The sequence below is a fragment of the Gorilla gorilla genome, chromosome 1, assembly GCF_029281585.2.
Source record: "Gorilla gorilla gorilla isolate KB3781 chromosome 1, NHGRI_mGorGor1-v2.1_pri, whole genome shotgun sequence".
NCBI classification, from domain to species: Eukaryota; Metazoa; Chordata; class Mammalia; order Primates; family Hominidae; genus Gorilla; species Gorilla gorilla.
In genome coordinates this window covers 51,616,049-51,625,580 of record NC_073224.2, presented here as the reverse complement: position 1 = coordinate 51,625,580, position 9,532 = coordinate 51,616,049, and the positions used below count along the sequence as shown (strand labels likewise).

At 45.2% G+C, this 9,532-nt stretch overlaps 1 pseudogene; it reads left to right on the top strand.

The window, feature by feature from the left end:
• Positions 1-1,457: 1,457 nt before the first annotated feature.
• LOC115930608 (signal peptidase complex subunit 1-like) lies at positions 1,458-8,240 on the top strand (annotated as a pseudogene).
• The last annotated feature ends 1,292 nt before the right edge of the window (positions 8,241-9,532 follow it).

Genomic DNA, 9,532 nt, shown 5'->3' with positions numbered 1-9,532 from the left:
CTTGTGGGCTTTTATCAGTTTTACAAAGGCAGTTTAGTTCTGGGAAGGCTATTATTATTCTTGCTTTAAGATTAAACTATAAACTAACTTTCTCCCAAAGTTGGCTTGGAATGACTAAGGACAGCTTGGATGTTAGAAGCAAGATGGAGTCAACTATATCAGATTTTTCTTACAGTCATAATTTTGGAAAGGTGGTTTTATCTGAAGATAATCAGTATCTTTATCCTTCTCTGAAAATATAGGGATCTTACAATATTTCAAAAGTTCACCCCCTCATTTGAGCCCCAGAGTTCAAGGCTGCAGTGAGGTATGATCACGCCACTGCACTCAGCTTTGGTCAACAGAGCAGAACCCCATCTCTTAAAAAAGGAAGAAAAACCTCTTGGCTGAGATTCTTTTGCCTCAGAAGTTAGATATCATTATACATATTGCTTTATTTATTTATTTGTTTGTTTGTTTGTTTTCTCGAGACAGAGTCTCACTCTGTTGCCCAGGCTGGAGTACAGTGGCACAATCTTGGCTCACCGCAGCCTCTGCCTCCTGAGTTCAAGTGATTCTCATGCCTCAGCCTCCCTGAGTAGCTGAGATTACAGGCATGCGCCTCCATGCTTGGCTAATGTTTTTGTATTTTTTTGTATTTTTAGTAAAGACAGGTTTTCACCATGTTGGTCAGGCTGGTCTCGAACTACTGAGGTCAAAGGATCCTCCTGCCACAGCCTCTCAAAGTGCTGGGATTACAGGCCCATTACATGCCCGGCCTGATATCATTATACATTTTTTTATATATATAACTAATGTGTGTTTAGATTTAGCCATCCATTTACTGTTTTCTTCACTTACCATTCATTCCTGCATGTCAGGCCTCTCTAGGCTCATAGTTTCCTTTTTCCTAAAATACATCTTTTACATGAGTATTAATGAAAATCAGTTTGTAAATTATTTCAACTTTTGATTTTTAAAAAATGTTTTAATTTTTATCCTCATTCTTGGAGTATACATCAGCTAAGCATATACTTACAGGTTGGTATTTCTTTTCTATCGCCACTTTGGAGATGTTATTTAAAAGACAAGACAGGGCCTGGCGCAGTGGCTCACACCTGTAATCCAGCACTTTGGGAGGCCTAGGCAGGCGGATCACTTGAGGCCAGGAGTTCGAGACCAGCCTCGCCAACATGGTGAAACCCTGTCTCTACTAAAAATACAAAAATTAGGCCAGGTGTGGTGGTGTGTGCCTGTAATCCCAGCTACTTGGGAGGCTGAGGCAGGATAATGACTTGAACCTGGGAGGCAGAGGTTGCAGTGAGCTGAGATGGCACCATTGCACTCCAGCCTGGGCAAAAAGAGCAAAACTCCACTCAAAAAAAAAAAAAAAAAAAAAAAAAAAGCCAAGCGTGGTGGTATAAGGCCCAGACCCAGACCCAGATCTGAGTTGCAGCCACCCTCACCATGCTGCCCACTGCCTGCGCTCCACCACCTGCCTCCATGGCCAGTCATGTTGGAGCATATGATCTTGCTGCCCATACGAATAGATTACAAGGGACAAAAGCTAGTTGAACAAATGTTTCAGAGAATTATTATTTTTTCTTCAGTCATTGGATTTATCTACGGTAATGTGGCTGAACATTGTAGATGAACTGTCTATATAGTTATAGCTGGATTTGCTTTTTCACATTTGCTGACACTTCACCCGTGGCCCATCCATCAGTGGCATCCCCTCAAGAGGTTACTTGTCCAAGACTCATCACAGACAACCAACAAGAAGCTGGGGATAGAAAAATTAAGAGGCATGCTAAAAATACTCTATTGGGGTTTTCCTGGTTTGGCTTTGCTATAGCACCTGTTTTTGTTTCATGTGAAATGGATCCAGAACATCAGATAAAAGCCACTCATGCAGGCTGGGCGCGGTGGCTCACACCTGTAATCCCAGCACTTCAGGAGGCCAAGGCGGACGGATCAAAAGGTCAGGAGATCGAGACCATCCTGGCTAACACGGTGAAACCCCATCTCTACTAAGAATACAAAAAATTAGCTGGGCGTGGTGACACACGCTTATGGTCCCAGCTACTCGGGAGGCTGAGACAGGAGAATCACTTTAACCTGGGAGGCAGAGGTTGCAGTGAGCTGAGATCGTGCCACTGCACTCCAGCCTGGGTGGCAGAGAGAGACTCCGAGCCCCCCAACCCCCCCCCAAAAAAAACACTTCATACATCCAGGCATGGTGGCTCATGCCTCTAATCCCAGCATTCTGGATCACCTGAGGCCAGGAGTTCGAGACCAGCCTTGCCAACATGGTGAGACCACCCCCCCCCCCCCCGCCACCATCTCTACAAAAATACAAAAAAGTTTAGCCAGGCATGATGGTGGGTGCCTGTAATCCCAGCTACTGGAGAGGCTGAGATGGGAAAATTGCTTGAACCTGGGAGGCGGAGGTTGCAGTGAGCCAAGATCATACCACTGCACTCCAGCCTGGACCACAGAGACTCTGTCTAAAAAAAAAAAAAAAAGCCACGAATGCTTTCTGGCACAGCTGCATGTAGATCTGGTTTTCTATATTTCATTTTTAATCCCATTGGGTTTTGATTTATAAATATTTTAGAGCCTCTCTTTATTATCTTGCTCTGAAATGGAGAATAGAAAATACAAGTATGCAACATTTTTTCACGTTTTTATAAAGTTTTCATAATGAAGAATAGATGGCTTACAAATTATAATACAATTTATCGAAGTGTGTGTATCTGTGTGTGTGAGACAGGGTCTGGCTCTGTTGCCCAGGCTGTAGCGCAGTGGCAAGATCTTGGCTCATGTAGCCTCGACCTCCCAGGCTCAAGCGATCCTCCCACCTCAGCCTCCCTCCCTGTAGCTGGGACCACAGGTTTTGTATTTTTAGTAGATACAGGGTTTCACCATGTTGCCCAGGCTGGTCTTGAACTCCTGGGCTCAAGGGATCCACCCACCTCAGCCTCCCAAAGTGCTGGGATTACAGGGATGAGCCACTGTGCCTAGCCATTAACTATCAAAGTTTTATAATTCACTATGAGTAAACTGTTTAATATTTTCAATTAAAACTGATAGCCTCCCGAGTAGCTGGGATTACAGGCGCCTGCCATCACGCCCAGCTAATTTTTGTATTTTTAGTAGAGACGGAGTTTCACCATGTTGGCCACGCTGGTCTCGAACTCCTGACCTCAAGTGATCTGCCCACCTCAGCCTCCCAAAGTGCTGGGATTATAGACGTGAGCCACCACACCTGGCTGGCAAATTTTTAAAATTTTTTGTAGAGACAGGTCTCACTATTTTACCCAGGCTGGTCTTGTACTTCTGAGCTCAAATGATCCTACCACCTTGGCCTGCCAAAGTGCTGAGATTACAGGTGTGACCCACCATGCCTGACCACACTTGCAAATTTAAAAACATACCTCTGTAAAACTCACCTCAACCTCCTGGGCTCAGTCAGTCCTCCCACTTCAGCCTCCCACGTAGCTAGGACTACAGGCACACGCCATACCATGCCTGGCTAAATAATATCATTTTTATAAAGCACAAACACAGGCAAAACCAACGTATATATTGTTTAGAGCTACACATACATTTGGAAATACTTTTCTTAAAAAAAAAACAAGAGAATGGGCCAGACGTGGTGGCTCACACATGTAATCCCAGCACTTTGGGAAGCTGAGGCGGGTGGATCACGAGGTCAAGAGTTCAAGACCAGCCTGGCCAACATGGTGAAACCTCGTCTCTACTAAAAATACAAAAATTAGCTGGGCAAGGTAGTGTGCGCCTGTAATCCCAGCTACTCAGGAGGCTGAGGCAGAAGAATTGCTTGAACCCAGGAAGCGGAGGTTGCAGTGAGCCGAGATCATGCCACTGCACTCCAGCCTGGATGACAAAGCAAGAATCCATCTCAAATAAAAAAGAAAAAAGAGAATGATCAACACAGTAGTAACCTAGGGATGGGAGAAAGGCAGGGAGGTGCCGGAACTGGCATCTGGGAGAATCACACAGGGGCTTCCAAACCATGGCAGTGTTCTGGCCCACAAATTGCATGGTAAATTCACATTTTAAAAACTGTTCTTGGCTGGGCATGGTGGCTCATGTCTGTAATCTCAGCACTTTGGGAGGCCAAGGCAGGTGGATCACCTGAGGTCAGGAGTTTGAGACCAGCCTGGCCAACATGGCAAAACCCCATCTCTACTAAAAATATAAAAGTTAGCCAGGCATGGTGGTGCATGCCTGTAATCCCAGCTACTCGGGAGGCTGAGGCAGGAGAATCACTTGAACCTGGGAGATGGAGGTTGCAGTGAGCCGAGATGGCACCATTGCACTCCAGCCTGGGCGACAGTGAGATTTCGTCTCCAGAAAAAAAAAAAAAAATGTTCTTCTGCATCAATTTTTTTTTTTTTTTGAAGACAGAGTCTCACCCCATTGCCCAGGCTGGAGTGCAGTGGTGCAATGTCAGCTCACTGCAACCTCCGCCTCCTGGGTTAACTTAATTCTCCCTGCCTCATTCTCCTGAGTAGCTGGGATTACAGGCACCCGCCACCACACTCAGCTAATTTTTGTATTTTTAGTAGAGATGGGGTTTGGCCATGTTGGCCAGGCTGGTCTCGAACTCCTGACCTCAGATGATCTGCCCGCCTCGGCCTCCCAAAGTGCTGGGATTACAGGCATGAGCCATCACACCCGGCCGCATCAAAATATATGAGGATGTTACATCTACTCCTTTGCCAGTCTCTAATAATTTTTAAAAATTGTAAGCAAATCCTGCTCAGTAAAATGTCTTAGACAACCATCGTGTTTCTCTGTGGTCCCAGCTTAGAACCTGGAGCAGTTCCCCTTATTTTCAGAGCCAGTGGCTTCACACTGAGCCTGACATTTGCCTCTTAAACTCCTGCTTCCACACATAGAAGGGCTCTGAGTTAGCCTTTACCTAGATGCTTGAGGGTCTTTGTGATTCATGGAAGCCATGCTGAGAAAATAAGGGACGAAGGAAAGAGAGAGGAAATAGAAGCCAAGGCAGTCTTCATAGATTGAAAAATACTCCAGAGATTTAGAAATGTCCTTCCCAGAGACCAAGTTGTGGCCTCTCTGTGTCAGGCCCCAATCTGTCAATCTTCTTTCACGACCTTGCCTCCCAGTAGTGCCAGAAGGGTGGCTGTGGAGGTCAAGGAGCCCAAGAGGTGAACTGTAGCGACCATGTGTCACCTGGCGCCTGTCCTGAATTTAGGTCCCTTTTCTAACTGCTGCTTGATTACTTTTCAGGAGTTATATCTCCTGCAATGAATGTAATTTTTAGTGAGCAGGCAAATTTAGGTGCCTGCCTCCCATCATGGAATCTGAAGGGGACAGATCCTTCCAGTTCTGAACCAGTAAAGCTAGAAGATGGACCTGGGACCTATGCTGGGCCAGTCGAGAAAACGCGCCCTGGCTGCTAACTCATGAGGGAGTAAAGATGGTTCATCATAGCCTTAGACAGGCCTTTGCAAAAGCTTGCAGAGCTGCTCTGGTTCTAAGGGAGGAGACCACCCCTCATATTGTCTTGTGCCCAATTTTTGCCTCCAAAGAAAGAAGAAGTAAAAACTAAAAGGCAGAAATGAAATCCACAAGCAGACAGCCCGGCGCCACACCCTGGGCCTGGCAGTTAAAGATCGACCCCTGACCTAATCGGTTATTTGCATTAAAAAGGCACTGTGAAGATCCCCGTCCTGGTCGGTTCCTTTCTAATTACCGGTGTATGCTGCCCCCAGTCACATACCTGCTGCTTGCTCAATCGATCACGACCCTCTCACGTGGACCCTCTTAGAGTTGTGAGCCCTTAAAAGGGACAGGAATTGCTCACTTGGGAGCTCGGCTCTTGAGATAGGAGTCTTGCTGATGCTCCCAGCCAAATAAACCCCTTCGTTCTTTAACTCGGTGTCTGAGGGGTTTTGTCTGCGGCTTGTCCTGACACATTTCTTGGTTCCCTGACCGGGAAGCAAAGTGACTGGCAGATGGTCAAGGCAGCTCCTTAGGCAGCTTTAGCCTGCCCTGTGGAACATCCCTGCGGGGGACTCCGACCAGCCCGAGCGACGCAGATTCTGAGAGCGCTCCTGGGTAGGCATTTGCCCCAGTGGGACGCCTTACCAGAGCAGTGTGTGGCAGGCCCCCATAGAGGATCAATGCAGTGGCTGAACACCGAGAAGGAACTGGCACTTGGAGTCCGGACATCTAAAACTTGGTAAGACTAGTCTTTGGAACTTGCCCACTCCATTTGAGTGGAAGCGTGGCCTGATCACCCATGGCATGCCTTTATTGGCACTTTGGTTTTGGTTTTGACTTGGTTTGAATTGCTTGACAGGACCGGTCTTAGGAACTTGCCTCCTCCATTTAAATGGAAGCGTGGCCTGATCATGACGTGCCTGTACCGGCACTTTGTTTTTTGTTTTTGACTTGACTTGGATTGCTTGATACTTTGGTTTTGGTTTTGACCTGGCTTAGATTTCTTGATACTCTGATTTTGGTTTTGACTCTGGTTTGGCGTAAACTGTAGAAGTGTGTGTGTGCCCTTTTTACCTGTTCTTTGTTTTGTGTGTGCGTGTGGTGTGAGCGTGGTGTTTTGTCTCGAGGAAACATGGGTGAGGCACAAAGTAAGCCCACCCCACTAGGAACTATGTTGAAAAATTTCAACAAGGGATTTAAGGGAGACTATGGAGTACTATGACACCAGGAAAACTTAAAACTTTGTGTAAGATAGACTGGCCAGCATTAGAGGTGGGTTGGCCATCAGAAGGAAGCCTGGACAGGTCCCTTGTTTCAAAGGTATGGCACAAAGTAACCTGTAAGCCAAGGCACCCAGACCACTTCCTGTACATGGATGCTTGGTTACAGCTGGTTTTAGATCCCTCCACAGTGGTTGAAAGAACTGCAGCATAAGCGGCTGGCAGAGGCAGAGAGAGAGAGAGGCAGAGGGGGAGCGAGAGAGAGAAGAAGAGAGGAGAGAGAGAGAGACAGAGAAGAGAGAGAGAGAGAGAGACAGAGAGGAGAGAGGGGCAGAGGGGGGCGCAGAGGCAGAGAGGGGCCAAATGAGGCCACTGACAACCTGTAGCCTTCTATCAAAAATCCTTAACTCAGTAATCCACAGATGGCCCAGATACATTCAACCTGTAGTGGCAACTGCTTTGCTAACAGAAAAAAGTAGAAAAGTAACTTTTAGAGGAAACCTCATTGTGAGCACACATCACTAGTTCAGTTCAGAACTATCCTAAAGCAAAAAAAAAAAAAAGGCTATAAAAGGAAATTTATGCAAGAAATTGTTGTATAATTTAAAAGCAATTAGTTCTCCTAAATGTAAAACTATTAAAGGAACAGTTTATGTGCAAGGTATATAAGGAAAGTAAAATAAACTTTTGATAGAGGAATTATAAGGAGGCATAACAATGTAAAGTTTTACCTACATTAAAAGGTTAAAAATATGTATATTTTGTTTTAAAGGTTTAATCAAGTTTTAAAATGTTAATTGGAAAGAAAATTCTGTGTGTAAACATTGGCTAAAGTTAAAGAGGTATCATCCAATTTTTCTGTAAACTGGACATTAAAATAAAAGCAGCATACCAAGGTGCAAATTCCTGATTAAAATGGATCAAATATTCCATCTGCACGTTAAATAAAAGCAATTATTATGCCTATGCACATGGCAGGCCAGAGACCCAGATTGTCCCCTTTCCATTAAGGTGGTCCTCCAGTCAACCAGGCGTAGGCTGCATGGTAGCTCTTTTCCAGGATTCTACAGCCTGGAGTAATAAGTCGTGCCAAGCTCTCTCTGCTCTATCCTGAAGTCTGGCACCCTGCGGGTCAGCCCCTGAGGGCCATCCAGCTTCCGTCTCCCAACACTAAGTTCACTTCGTGTCTCTCATGATAGGAAGGAAACTTAGCATTCCTTGGAGACCTGAAGGGATGTGATGAGCTTAAGAATTTGCAAGAGCTTATCAGTCAGTCAGCCCTTGTTCATCCCCAAGCGGATGTGTGATGGTATTGTGGTGGACCTTTACTGGGCACTCTGCCGAATAACTAGAGTGGCACTTGTGCTTTAGTCCATTTGGCTATCCCTTTCACCCTGGCATTTCATCAACCAGAGGGAGAAAAAATAAGACATCATAAAGCGAGAGAAGCCCCTTATGGGTCTTTCAACTCTCACATCTATTTAGATGCAATTGGAGCCCCGCAAGGAACACCAGATCAATTTAAAGTCCGAAATCAAATAGCTACAGGATTTAAGTCAATATTTTGATGGGTGACAGTTAATAAAAATGTAGATTGGATAAACTACATCTATTACAACCAACAGCAATGAGCTTTTCATGAGTTAAAAAAAAAACAAAACTCATCTGGGCCCCAGCCCTGGGGCTACCTGACCTGACAAAACCTTTTACACTCTGTGTCAGAAAGAGAAAAAATGGCAGTTGGAGTTTTAACCCAGACTGTGAGGCCCTGGCCAAGGCCAGTGGCCTATCTCTCAAAATAGGCCAGGGTTTCCAAAGGCTGGCCCCCATGTCTAAGGGCCCTGGCAGCAATGACCTTGTTAGCACAAGAAGCAGATAAGCTAACTCTTGGGCAAAACCTAAACATAAAGCCCCCATGCTGTGGTGACTTTAGTAAATACCAAAAGACACCGTTAGCTAACAAATGCTAGCTAACTGGATACCAAAGCTTGCTCTCAAAATCCCTGCATAACCATTGAAGTTTACAACACCCTAAACCCCACCACCTTGCTCCAGGTGTCAGAGAGCCCAGTTGAACATAACTGTGTAGAGGTATTGGACTCAGTTTATTCTAGTGGGCGCAACCTTCAAGACCATCCTTAAACATCAGTAGACTGGGAGCTGTATGTGGATGGGAGCAGCTTCGCTAGCCCGTGCAAAGTGACTCTGAAGAAGACGACAAGCCCTGTTCCAGTCACACCCGGAAGCTGACTGGTCCATGCACGGCCGAAGCATGAGGAAACTCATTGCGGGACTCATTTTCCTTAAAACTTGGACTTGTATAGTAAGAACTTCAACTGACCTTCCTCAGACAGAGGACCGTTCCCAGTATATACATCAAGTCACTGAGGTAGGACAAAAGATTGCTACAGTCCTATTATTTTGTGGTTATTATAAGTGTACCAGGACTCTAAAAGAAACTTGTTTGTATAATGCTATTCTATCCAAGGTATGTAGCCTAGGAAATAACCAACCTGATGTGTGTTATGACCCATTTTAAGCCTCCCATGATCACAGTTTTTAAAATAAAATTAAGGACTGGTCCTTTTCTAGGCAACACAAGTAAAGTAATAGCTAGGACAGAAGAAAGAGGGGTCCCCAAGCATATAACCCTAAAATTTAATGCTTGTGCCACTATCAGTAGCAATCGGCATGGAATAGGATGCAGTTCTTTAAATCAGAAAAAAAAAAAAAGTTACACAGCAGGAAATAATTATATCTGCCATGAATTAGGCTCATGTGCAAATGTGTGTAATTACTGGTCTTGTGTCATCTGGACTACTTGGAAAAAGGAT